General features: G+C 39.5%; 1 protein-coding gene across 9 annotated transcripts in view; it reads right to left on the bottom strand.

The window, feature by feature from the left end:
- Positions 1-10,034, bottom strand: part of RALY (RALY heterogeneous nuclear ribonucleoprotein) — a 266,632-nt gene extending 256,598 nt beyond the window's left edge. For 4 of the 9 annotated variants that reach the window (XM_087959443.1, XM_087959442.1, XM_087959441.1 and 1 more), the window contains exon 1: positions 9,462-10,034. The gene's annotated coding sequence lies outside the window, so the exon portion shown is untranslated. The remainder of the gene's footprint in view (positions 1-9,461) is intronic. The other 5 variants (XM_087959438.1, XM_087959439.1, XM_026681687.2 and 2 more) reach the window with 2 other exon arrangements.
- Positions 10,035-13,970: the final 3,936 nt, after the last annotated feature.

The raw sequence follows: 13,970 nt of genomic DNA on the forward strand, positions 1-13,970 counted from the left end.
GATTTTAAGAAAATACTAAATATATAAAGATGTATTCTTTTCTTATTATATCTACAAAATGTTTTTAGGATAGATTTGGGATGATAACATGAATTGTCACAAAACAAATTAAGTAAAATATGATTATTTTCCAAAGCATGAATGAATAAAAGTATAATCAAATGATTGATTAATAATACCAATGTATTTAATATTGGATTGAAAATATGAGATCATATACAATGTAATTGTAATTGAAGACTATGAAATGGAAGCACAAAACAATTTGTAAACCAACCGGCACACTGTATGTACATATATGGAAGATGGCCTGATGTTTTTATGTTTTGTTTGTTTATGTTTGTTTTAAAAACCAATAAAAATTTTAAAAAAAACATAATGATGATGATTGATAGTCAAGACTGAGATGATGGACAACACAGGTTGAACAGAAATGTGAGTGACTATATGTATGTATGTATGTATGTATGTATGTATGTATTTGTTTTCTTAAGTTTTCATGGGTACTTACATGTATGGTATTCAGCTTTGTTCGGGTATTTTCCCACGTCATTATAGTTGTGCTTTTAAAGTTGTAGCAACGTTTCGGCAGAATCTCATCTGCCATCATCAGGCTTCTGTATTGTGTTCATCTGTGAGTCAGACTTTCACAGCCGTTTCTGTTTTAAATTTGGGGCTAGCCTACTGCTGTACCAGAATGGTTTTTTCTTCATCCTGATTGGTTGGGAGTCTTGGTCTGTGTTTATTGGTCTTGGAGTTTGCTGTGTTCTGCTTGATTGTTGTTTCTAATATCTTCTGTCTGTTTTGTGGCGTTTTTTGTCTTGATTGGCTGGCAACATTGTGTTCCTGTATTGGGGGCTTTTAGTGCAGCTTGGCTCCGAGTAAATGGACGGCTATTATTTATTAGGAAGCTAGGTTTCATCTGGGTGCCTGGTTGGGGGGTGTTTGAGCTGGAGGTATCAGGGGGGATCTGTTTGTGCCCAGGTGTTTGCCTGGCTTGTGGTGTGGAGATTTTTTTGTTTGTGAGTGCAGGCTTCCAAATAATTGACGGTCTGGTGGAATCATCTCTTCTATTCATGCTTTCAGGTCTTTTTCAATCTCTATGGCTTCTCTGATAAATCTGTGGCTGGGGTTTTCTATAGTGGCTTGGGTTTTGGTGCCATTGAAATCGATGCTATGACCTGTGGCTTTCATGTGTTGGACTAGTGAGGAAGTATGTTCCAGCTTTTTTACTGCATTTTTGTGTTCATCCAGGTGGGTACTTATTCTTCTATTGGCCTGTCCAATGTACGTGGCAGGGCATGATGCACAGGGGACTTCATATATGCGTTGGTTTTCCAGGTCAATTTTATCTTTGGGGTTTCTTAGGATGGCTGCTATTTTTCTGTCTGTTTTGAAGGCAGTCTTGATGTGATGCCTGTGTAGTATCTTACTGATTTTGTCTATAGTACCTCTTATGTAGGGCAGGACAGCTGTTCCATAGGTCTGTTCATCTTCTAGGTCTCCATTATGTCTCAGTGTGTTTTTGTGGATCAAGCCAGTGATTTTGCTTTTGTGGAAGCCGTTAGCTGTCAGTACTTTAGTCAGGGTGCATAGTTCAGTCTTTATGTGTGTCTTGTCTGCCAGGTGTTTGGTTCTGGCGATTAGTGTTTTGGCCACAGAGTTTATCTGTGCTGGGTGGTAAACTCAGATAAACTCCGTGGCCAAAACATCCTAAGAAACCCCAAAGACAAGATCCAGCTAGAAAACCAAGGAGTTTATGAAATACCATGCAACAATTGCCCAGCCACATACATTGGACAAACCAACAGGAGAATAAATGCACGCATCGCAGAACACAAAAACGCAGTCAGAAGAGAAGAAAATACTTCCTCCCTCTTCAAGCACCTTAAAGCCACAGGACATGAAATTAATTTCGAAGGAACCAAATTAATATCCAACACTGAACACTCCAGCAAGAGAATAATCAGGGAAGCCATCGAGATAGAGAAACACCCCCATAACACGAATAGACGGGATGATACCTCCCGCCTACCAGACATCTGGAAGCTAGCCCTCACCAACAAACGAGTCCCAGCCACGAAAACAAACACCAGACCCAAAACAACACAGGACACCACCGCCAATCCCCCTCATCAGACCCAAGCCCATGCTATGAACGAAGGACAACCACCATCCAGAAAACAAACCACGGCTGCCTCGCCAGCTGTCACACCCCCGACCCCAAACCAAACAAGCTGACACACGCCAAGAACACAGACCCAGACCCCAAACTCAAAGCCAGACTAAAACCCAGAATGCTACATCACAGCCACCCGCTCAGGATATCACATCAGAAATTATACCACAAGAACTCAAGAAGTTGCAACACAGCAAATGACCCAGGATATCACAGCACAAGACCAAGGATACCACAGCAATAAGCCTCACAAAGTCATCACACAACCCATTACCCAAGCCGTTACTACACAGGAGGCTAATGGAAAAGAGATCAAAATACAAACGACCCAGGAGATTACAACGCAGGACCCAGGATACCAGTACAAAAGAACTCACAAGCCCATCACACAACCCATTACCCAAGCCATTAAAACATGAGAGGCTAATGAAAAAAGATCACTACAAAACAAACGACCCAGGAGATTACAGCACAAGATCCAGGATATCTCCACAACAAAACTCACAAGGCCATCACATAGCCCATTATACCAACATCAGCTCCATCAACCAATCAAGAAGCAGCAGCGCAGCCAACCAGCCCAGCACACCAGCCCCCACCACCAGTATTTATAGAGAGACGGCAGCTCCGATCACACACTGCTTGCACTGGCACGAAGCCGAAAGCACCAGCCTGAGGATGGCGAGTGGGACCTCACCGAAACGTTGCCAAGATACTCTTAATCTTACACGGGAAAAGACTGAAACACACCTAGACCTACACACACACACACACACACACACACACACACACACACACACAAATGGATAAAAGAAGAGTGAATGGGTTGAGAAAAAAGCAAGATCAAGCAACTTGTGCTTGGATGTTAAGACATTTGTTAAAAAAGGAAGAAAAATCAATATATGAAGTAGAAATAAAGATACATTGTACAAACAGAAAGTTATTGAAAGGCATATGTTGTTGTAGACTAACTTTAACTCTGCGTCCTTTTATTATCTTATGTGTTTACTTTTTGGCTTACTATTTTTCTTACTCCTTTTCTGTACTTTGCATACTTTTTACCTTGAAATAGAACAGTGTGATGGATACACACACAGAGAGACAGAGACAGACAGAGACAGAGACAGAGACAGAGACAGAGACATATATATACCCGCGAAAACTTAAGAATATATATATATATATATATATATATATATATATATATATATATATATATATATATATATAATAAATATAATATAATATAATATAATATAATATAATATAATATAATATAATATAATATAATATAATATAATATAATATAATATAATATAATATAATATAATATAATATAATATAATATAATATAATGCATAAAGGCAAATATCTCTTTAATGGTAGTTTACACTGACGATATTAGCAGAGGCTAATGAAAGGTATATGGCATGCTATCTAAAGTAGGGAAAATGCTGATCTAGTTCATTAACTTTCCAAAAATTATATAGATAATATTTTAAAATATAAGATGCATTCCACAAAAAAACTTCTATCCATATTCAGAATGGAATGTACTGGATGTTAGTTCTAAGAAGAACCCTGGAAAGTCCTTTGTTGTCATATAGAGGAGAGCAGGTGACTCCTTGATGGAATATTAAAGCATTAACTTAAAATCCAAGTTTTATTTGCATGCAGGTTTGCCACTTGGTGGCTGCAACATCAATTTGACAGATTGTTTGTGGGAATATCACAGACAAAGCTTTCATATCACTTATTTTCAAACCAGTACCTTTTTATGGAAATTGTGGATGCACTGAGGTGTGAGTCACAGCATGATGAGATGGTACAGCATAAGAAGTCACATGATGACTGAGCATTAGTGCTTCATCAACTCAATGGTAAAATGAATGAAGCCGCATTCTACTGACAAGCTAAGAGGGTGATTTCAGGATAGTTTTAGGACAGTTTTCAGCACTCAATTAATTTACTCCTGAATGGTTCAGTAGACTGCAAATGGACCAAAAGAACAAGCAATTCTATGATTAAAAAAGTGGGAAGTGTCAATTAATATTTTTTTTACAAAACTATTTCCATGCTGTTTATGTGAATTAGCATACATCACTTTTGCATCTCTGCAACACATCCAGCTAAATACCAATTTTCTAATACTTTGCCAAAACTTGAACATGTAAGAAGTTTCTGCTTAATGAAACTTGCAATGCTTCACCCTAATCTTTTGTAAAATGAGACAAAATTGCATTTTTGAAAAAAAAAATAGCAATTGGCAATGTAAGCTTCTCATTTACCTCTACTGTATGTATTATAGTCGAGGCCTTTGAAATGATCAGTCAGTTGAAACTGTAAGATGTTAAATACCCGAGGAGACGATATGCAACAATGAACCATTTCACCAACAGCTCTGTGCTCTCATATAATAGAGAGATCAATTTAATCAAAGAGGGCAACTTCTAAAATAAAAGCTTATCATTGGCATTCTTTGGGGCTAGTTGAAAACAGAACCTTTGACTTCTTCAAATGCAATAGCTTAAGGGATTGGGAGGGTGGGGAACAAATAGGGAGATGACATCTCTTAGGTTTGAAAATATATCTACACTGTACCTATTAACATTTGAACATTTCCCCCCAAACCCTCTACCATTTAAATAGATTTAGATTATGTTGATCAGCATGAATTCAACAGATTGACTCCTATAAATATAGGTATGAAAAGTGTAGGGTTGGGATTATATTTTAGCAATCTTATTACAGTTTTGTGTTAGAAGAAAATGGTTTGTTTTTAACTTAAGACATTTTGCCTAGCATTTTTGTGAAATTGGAAAGCCTTTGCGCAAGCAATATGTGCAAAAGCTACACCTCTTCAGTTCCTTATTGCAAACTTCCCTATATTTTGGCTTCTTTTTCACTGTTAGCATACACTGCTTTGTTAGCTAAATGCATTGTTCCCCAGCAAATCATTTGATTTTTTGTTGGTTAACCAAGGAAACTAAAACCTGTAGATCTATAGAAATACAGATTGTATTTCAGCCCATTTAAAAAAAACCACAATGATCAATTTCTTAGCTGTACCCCTATAAGGGCCTAATTATAGCACAAGTGTAGTTTGGCAACATCTTTTTTCTGCTGTGTTCCCTGACTTCGCTCTCATCTAATCCACAGCTCTTCAGTGACAAAGGCTTAAGTCAACCTTAAATATACCAGGATTAAAATAGTGTTCTCTCCTTAACTCTTAACTCCACCAAGGGCAATCTCAAGACGCTTCAAATCTCTTAAGCTTTATTATATTTTATCTTAGAAGGAAGTCAGGTGATTGGCAATGACTCTAAAAGAGAGGTCACAGATCAAGGGGAAGGATTGTCAATGAGAATAAAAACAAACCTGCTAGTTATTCTTTTCTGCCTACTTAGAGATGGGTAAAAGGCATCCTAATTCAGCAGTGAGGTAAAGTTAAATTCTGGGGAAACTCTTGCACATACCAGGTTGTTTGTTGAGAATAAAAATGGGAAAGCAACATTGAGGCACATATAATTTAAATTTCAATTTTGCCAGGGCAACTGGAATGAAGCCCATTATTAGATAATCAGAAAAATGTCACAGAATTATTGTAAACTATGTTTCACAGCTTGGTGTGTTGCATGAATTCAACCAATTGTAGCTACATAAATTATATTTAATATAATTTAGGATCCCAGCTTATGTTTGGGATGACATTTTACTAAGTTTAATTCTAAACAGAGTTGCCTCCCATTTTAAGATTTGGAGCTATCATTAGCCATATTCCAAGGGAAAGAAACTCTTCATTTGTGTCACCACACCTTGCAATCTACATACATGATCTTTCTGATTATAGGGATAATAATATTGTTCTATTTAACAACAACACTACATATCTTGAAAAATTCCAACTCGTCAAGGAGTTACTGTTATTTTATATACAAATACTACACTGTTCTTATTAATGTGATCTTTACATTTAGTTAAAGGTTTGAATTTTCCATTGTGGTAAATAAATACAAACTTTTATTGAATTGGTAACTGAATGATTCAAGGCCTCTTTTATTGATATTTTTTAAGGATCAAGTTACAGCACATTTTCCTGTCAAATAAAGTGATATTCTCCATCAAAAGTATTAATTTTCCCTTCATATTCTTTGAGGGGAATTAGACAACTGAAATTAGACAACTAGTTTGGTCAAAAAGCATAATGTATATACATGTGCCTATACCATCCTAATCCTCTTCCCTTCCATCATCATTTGGGAAAAATCTGTCACATAGATCCTTCCTTCCTTCCTTCCTGATATTTGGTCCACTTCTTCGTACACTTGCTGTTGTTGGCAAACCTTTCGAGCTATTGGATAATATATCCTAAACATTTCTGGCTATTATCCTTTTTTTCAAGTGCCTGTCTTAATTAGATTAATGCTCTTTGTCAGTCCCTTAAAATCTGTTTACAACTTTACCTTGAGATATAGATTGTAAGGTGGCATTTTGCTAGAAAGCAGAAGACCATTGGGCTAAACTGTATGGCTCTGGGAGAAATGCTTTCCATTCTAACCAAGCCCACTTCTTGGTTTGTGTTGCAACATCAACACAAATATATAAACATGAACACCAGTGACAAGCCACTGATAGCAGCTGTCTCTCTACATCTTACAAACACTTCTTAATGATATGACCAAAGTTATTGAAAATAAGCTCCCTAGCTTTCAGCAGGATGATGTGCCATGCCTTATCTCTTCCCACTAAAATCAATGGAATTTAAAAATACTGAGTATCAACTTCTTGTACCAACAGGTTTTATTCATTTGTTGCAGTAAAATAGATTTCAGATTTTATTTTTTTTAAAAACCCTTCTAGCTCCTCCAAAAAACAAAAGAGCAGGAACGACTCACCTAAAATAGCTAAATCAAACACAACAGCAAAATCTATTCAGCTAAACAAAAAGCCACAATTTCATAGCATGTCCTGTATATCCCAGCTTGTAAACTAGCCGGGTTGAAGTATGGGCCATAGTTTCATGATCTGTTTTGTTGAATGTACTTTAAATCTGGCTCTCAAGGCTGTCATTTCCCCATCAGCACAGTCATGCTTGACAAACCAGGCATATTTAAAAATGGGAGCATGAGCCCATCAATCTTTCATACATTGTTTAGTTTAAGAGTTCATGGATACTCTTGGCATATTTATGTGATTTTAGATGGCAAATTAATTAAAAAGCCTGTTCCTTTTTTATGAAATTGTGCTTGAGACTCAGTTTGTTTTGACTGCAAGTAAAGTAATATTCTATTATTGCCAGTTCTGGAAAGGTAGTTGTCAAATGTAAACTTTTGCCAGTCGAGACAAAGCAGTTTCATATTGTTTCTATCTGTAAGAGACAACAATATGATGGTGTTCTAACTGACCATAGGAGTACTAGCATGCATCCTATCCAATACATACTTAATATTTTTTTGTGGAACTTAAGAACTGTGTAAAAGCTGGAGTGCTGGTTTGACTAAGGGATGCATGTTCAGATGCAGCAGGCTATGAAGTCTCTTGGAGCAAGTCACTATCTCACCCTGATTTATGTACAAAGTTGTTGTGAGGCTAAAATTATTCTGAATTCCTTAGAAGGTAGTCAATGTTGCTTTAAGCAAAATTCAAGAAGGCTCATGTTCTGTAGTGTTACATAAACACGTTTTGCTTGGGAAAGATCATATATTCCAGATTTAATTGTGCAAGCTGCACTCGACTGTGTAAATCTATGATAACATGTACCTGTTGCAATTAGTAAGCCACACATTTCTGAGAAACAAGACGAAACCTTCACATTGAAAGGGCAGTGAAGTAATTACTACGAGCTTGATTAGATGCAAGTGAACAATGTTCATATATCAGTGCAGTTCACTCTATAACCTTGGGGCAAGGCCAGTTACTAGTGATATTCAGTTACATCATCTCTGCACTTAATGAGGGTTTCTGCCAGTGTGGTGGGTAAATAAAATTTTAATACTTTTTAAAAATAGTACTAAGCAGTAAAGAAATATTTCCTTTCATAATAAAGTAGGATAACAAAACAGGCCATTAATTAAATGCCGGCATAGTATGCAGAACATCTTAGGAGCAACCCCTGGCACCTCATGTTTAAATGAGTGATAGGAAAGAAGACAGGAAACATTGCCAAATACAGCAGAGAACATGAGACTAAACAGAAAAGGAGTTTAACCTGCATAACTTTACAGCTTCTGAGGAAAAGCATGTGCTGCTTACTTGTTGCAATATTTATTCTCAGCATTCAAGGCTTTAAACACAGATCACAGAGTCAGAAATCAGATCATTCAGCGAGAGCTCTAGTAATACTGGACAAGAACAATCTAGATTTAGAAATCTTAATAGATTTCATCTTAAAATTCTAATTCTTGCATCCATAAAGCTGTAAGGTACCAGAGATAAGCTGGCAAGCAATACATTACACAAATAAGTCAACACACCATCATCAAACGCAGTTTAGTATTCATACCAATGCATAAAAGGTTGTGAGGGTTTTTTATTATATTATCTTTGGTGCTTCTCTTATACATAAATTGGTTTATTACTCTATTTTGGTGTCTTGAAGAGTCAGTAGAAAACTTTACCCCCAACCCTTCCAGTTGCCTGCCTATTTTCTTTTGGTATTTATTTTCTTTGCCCCTTTGATGGGACTTAAATCAAGCAGAAAGTATGGACTCACAACATCATGTAAACATATTTGAAATCCAATTTGCAAGAAGCAATTTAAAAAAAGGAGAAACGGAAAAATATTTTTCTGAGAAATTCCTCCAAATTCTTTACAAAAATCAATCCAAGAAACTGCAATGATCAGATACAAGAACTAAAAAGACTTTAATGATAAAGAAACAAAAAATGTAAAAGTTCAAGGACAAAGAAAGCCACACATGTTAAGTCAAACGTTTGAAGAGGAGAAAATACATGGGTGTTTAAAATATGGCAGAAGGGTAAGACAAGCTTTAAAAACAGTACATCATTTTAAAGGGAGAAAAAACAGAACAAGATTAAGCAAAGGAAAAATTAGTTGGGAGGTGGATGCCCCCCCCCCCCAAAAGTAAAATCAGCTGCTTGATTCCACATGGAAGGCATAGCAAACAAACCAAAAAGCAGGGGAAAGCTAGTCTCTTTTTTTAAAAAAAAACACCAAAACCAAAACCAACACAACAACAAAAAAATAATATTTTCTGGGTCACTGAAAAAAGTAAATGGAGGAAAAGCGGTTGGAGAGAAGAAGGGGGGAAAAAATACTCACCAAGCAAGAAAATTTTCAGAAGTAAAAATGTCAAAGAAGAAGTGAGTGAAAGAAGACAGGAAAGGAGGAAAGAGGAAGTGAGCCACCACCAAGACACAGTAACAGCCCCGCAGCAGCCCAAGCTATCGCTCTTTGCCCGGGTAAGCAGCCGCCGCCAACTCTACCAAACTGCGAACACACTGGCAGGGCTGAGACTCCTGGCGCTAAGATGCCTTTCAGCAGAACGCACCATTCCTAGGGCCGGGAGGGGGTCCGAGGACCGCAGACCTCTGCAGCTTCCAGGCTTCTTGGCGGAGGGAAACCCCGCAAAGCAAGCCCGTCGAAGGACTCTTCAAAAAGGTGGAGGTGGGGGTTGCTGGAAGAAACGAGAGGGCGTTGTAGGTGGGCGCCAAAGGTCCTGACTCTGCAAAACACCTCGTCTTCCCCCTATGCCTAATTTTGAAAAAGTCCGTTCCTGAAGATACTAGGCGGCGGGGAGGGAAACCGGGCGGGGAAAAGGAGGCAGAGATTTATTCGCTGAGGGCGGCTTGGTGCGATTCCTCGGACTTGGCAGCGGAGGAATCGCCCTTCCAACCTCTAGTCCTGCCAGTTCCTCCTCTGTGTCTTTTCTGTGACAGGAGGATTGGTGAAAGCGTCGGATCTTGAAGCGGGCGGAGCTGGGGGCCTGACGACGGGGTGGGGGTGGGGGAACCAAAGGAAGCGATGCCCCCTGCGAAGGAGGGTCTGGTTTTTCGGAGAAGGGGGAGCGAAGTCGAACCTCTCCACGGTGTAAAAAGCAGCGTTTTAAGTGGGACTGTGCAATACCGCCCCCGCAGCAAAAAATACCCTATCTTTTGCCACCTGTCCTAATTAACAACAACAACAAAAAAAAAAAGATAATTTGGAAGAAAGTCACAGAAGTGGTTATTCTTGTTCTTATCATTTGTTATGAATTGGCCCAGAAGGAAAGATTGATACCCAAATGACAAAGGATGTGTTCTAGCACCACAGGGTAAATTCCAACATTTTCTTTTGTAACTGGTGCCGTTGCCTGCTGGCATATAAATACCCAGGGAAGGAATTTGTCCCATGACATAATCCAGATATAACAGTAGAAACATCAGAAGCTTTGTGCAGAGCTCCCTGGAAGATATTACTGCTGCTCAAGGATGATAGGCTGGGAGAGGTTAATATCAAGACAGGAATCTTTCACGAAGACTCACTGTCACCACTGTTTGTCGTTGCACTGATTCCTCTGTCGACAATATTGAACAAGTCAAGCCACGGCTGAGGTGCTATCCAGCGGATTCTGACCAGTTCTGGAGAACCAGTAGTGTAAATTTTGAGTAGTTCGGAGAACCAGCAAATACCACCTCTTCCCCTGCCACACCCACCAAGCTACACCCACAGAATCGGTTGTAAAAAGAAATTGAATCCCACCACTGGGCCACAGCTATCAAAAACACCTGCCAGGCTATCCCACCTTCTGTATATAAACAATTTGAAGCTATATGGAAAAACACCATCTGAAACAGAATTGCTGTTGTACATTGTCTATATATAGATATATGATCAAGATAATGCAAGGAATTTGGACTGGATACATGGATCACCTTTACCATCAACAGAAGAAAAAAATAGTGAAAACTGAAGGAATCAAGATGCCCTACGGAAATAACATCAAGAATCTGGATGAAGACGTTCACTACAAATCCTTGGGCATCCTTCAAGCTGATAACATCAAAGCACCCTGAAGTCAAGACGAAGGCTAGAAGGGAATACCATCACGAAAGTGAAGAATACCTTAACATCCAAACTCTGGAGGAAATCAAGGCAGTTAACATCTGGGCAATTCCAGTCTTCACAGGCTAACTACATCTGCATGATAAAGTAGCATGGGTAATAACAACAAATAATGCTTTGGAATAGAATAGAAGTAAAAGAACTGGAGAAAATCAGCAACAGAAGTGGAATGACTGTGGCAAAAGAAAGCAAAAGTAGTACCAATAATAATAGGTACCTTGGCTGCAACCCCAAAATAGCTGGAGCACCACTTGAACACCATCAACATTAATAAATTACCTCCAGTCAATTGCAAAAGACAGCTTTATCTAGAACAGCTTACATTCTGTGATGATTCCTTTAACATAACCGAACATCTCCCTGTCCCAGGGATGTTGGGAAGGACTGGATAGGTGGGTAAAAATGCCAAATTCAGGCTAAACATCTCTGCTTTGCAACCAAATCATCATAATCCAGTCTCTTCATCTGCAATTTGCCTGGCTTCCTGCACTTCCATAAATTCTTAAGGAAAGGCATTGTGAAGAAAAACTTCCCATGGAGCTTTTTTGGACCAGGAAGTACAGACAGTCAAGAAACTTAGATGAATGGAAGAGGTATAACAGAAAACTGCAGCAAAAGTGCTTTCTGCTACCTTAAATTGAAAAAAACAAAAAACCTCAAACATTCTTTATGTGAATAAAAAAAAAATGTCTGTAGCAGAAGAAAGCAAGAAATTTCAAGATAGATGGTTTTTCCCAGTAGAAGCCATTTAATTTATTTGCAGCCACAATCTTACACTGTATGCAGCAAACTTCCATACAAATCATTCAGCAACCTGGTCGCAGAAAAAGGACCCAGCACACAATCTCCAGAGGAAAGAATTATCCCCTCTCTCCCATCAAGGAGATGCTATTTGGGAAGAGAAACCAGGGTTACAATTAGATCTGGCTTGGGGCACAGAAAACTAGCAGCAAGAGGGCAGGGCAGGGTGGGAACAAGATAGATAGATTTTTGGCACAAGTTACTTTGTTTGAAGAAAGTTAATAGATTCAGACTAAGAAGAAAGATGGAGCTCTCTGAAGATCAGAAACAGATATACACTGCTCAAAATAAAAGGAACACTTAAACAACACAATGTAACTCCAAATCAATTACACTTCTGTGAAATCAAACTGTCCACTTAGGTAGCAACACTGATTGACAATTAATTTCACATGCTGTTGTGCAAATGGAATAGACAACAGGTGGAAAGCATAGGCAGTTAGCAAGACATCCCCAATAAAGGAGTGGTTCTGCAGGTGGTGACCACAGACCACTTCTCAGTTCCTATGCTTTCTGGCTGATGGTTTGGTCACTTTTGAATGCTGGTGGTGCTTTCACTCTAGTGGTAGCATGAGACGGAGTCTACAACCCACACAAGTGGCTCAGGTAGTATAGCTCATCCAGGATGGCACATGAATGCGAGCTGTGGCAAGAAGGTTTGCTGTTTCTGTCAGCGTAGTGTCCAGAACATGGAGGCGCTACCAGGAGACAGGCCAGTACATCAGGAGATGTGGAGGAGGGCAACAACCCAGCATCAGGACCGCTACCTCTGCCTTTGTTCAAGGAGGGACAGGAGGAGCACTGCCAGAGCCCTGCAGAATGACCTCCACTAATGTGCATGTGGTCGTTCAAACGGTCAGAAACGGACTCCATGAGGGTGGTATGAGGGCCCGACGTCCACAGGTGGGGGTTGTGCTTACAGCCCAACACCATGCAGGACGTTTGGCATTTGCCAGAGAACACCAAGATTGGCAAATTCGCCACTGGCACCCTGTGCTCTTCACAGATGAAAGCAGTTTCACACTGAGCACATGTGACAGACGAGACAGGGTCTGGAGATGCCATGGAGAACGTTCTGCTGCCTGCAACATCCTCCAGCATAACCGGTTTGGCAGTGGGTCAGTAATGGTGTGTGGTGGCATTTCTTTAGGGGGCCACACAGCCCTCCATGTGCTTGCAAGAGGTAGCCTGACTGCCATTAGGTACCGAGATGAGATCCTCAGACCCCTTGTGAGACCATATGCTGGTGCGGTTGGCCCTGGGTTCCTCCGAATGCAAGACAATGCTAGACCTCATGTGGCTGGAGTGTGTCAGCAGTTCCTGCAAGACGAAGGTATTGATGCTATAGACTGGCCCGCCCATTCCCCAGACCTGAATCCAATTGAGCAAATCTGGGACACGTGTCTTGCTCCATCCACCAACACCACGTTGCACCACAGACTGTCCAGGAGTTGGGGGATGCTTTAGTCCAGGTGTGGGAGGAGATCCCTCAGGAGACCATCCGCCATCTCATCAGGAGCATGCCCAGGCCTTGTAGGGAGGTCATACAGGCACGTGGAGGCCACACACACTCCTGAGCCTCATTTTGATTTGTTTTAAGGACATTACATCAAAGTTGGATCAGCCTGTAGTGTTTTTTTCCACCTTAATTTTGAGTGTAACTCCAAAGCCAGACCTCCAAGGGGTGCTAAATTTGATTTCCATTGGTAATTTTTGTGTGATTTTGTTGTCAGCACATTCAACTATGTAATGGACAAAGTACTTAATAAGAATATTTCATTCATTCAGATCTAGGATGTCTTATTTTTGTGTTCCCTTTATTTCTTTGAGCAGTGTATTTACAGTGTTTAGCTGGGCTGGATATTTGGTATTTGTGGCACTGTAGGTAACTTGGATTTCCAAGAAGAGTTTCCAAAAGTCATTTAC

This window comes from Notechis scutatus, chromosome 3 (genome assembly GCF_049901735.1).
Source record: "Notechis scutatus isolate UNSWTSFEM ecotype Mainland chromosome 3, rNotScu1.2, whole genome shotgun sequence".
Lineage (NCBI taxonomy): Eukaryota > Metazoa > Chordata > Lepidosauria > Squamata > Elapidae > Notechis > Notechis scutatus.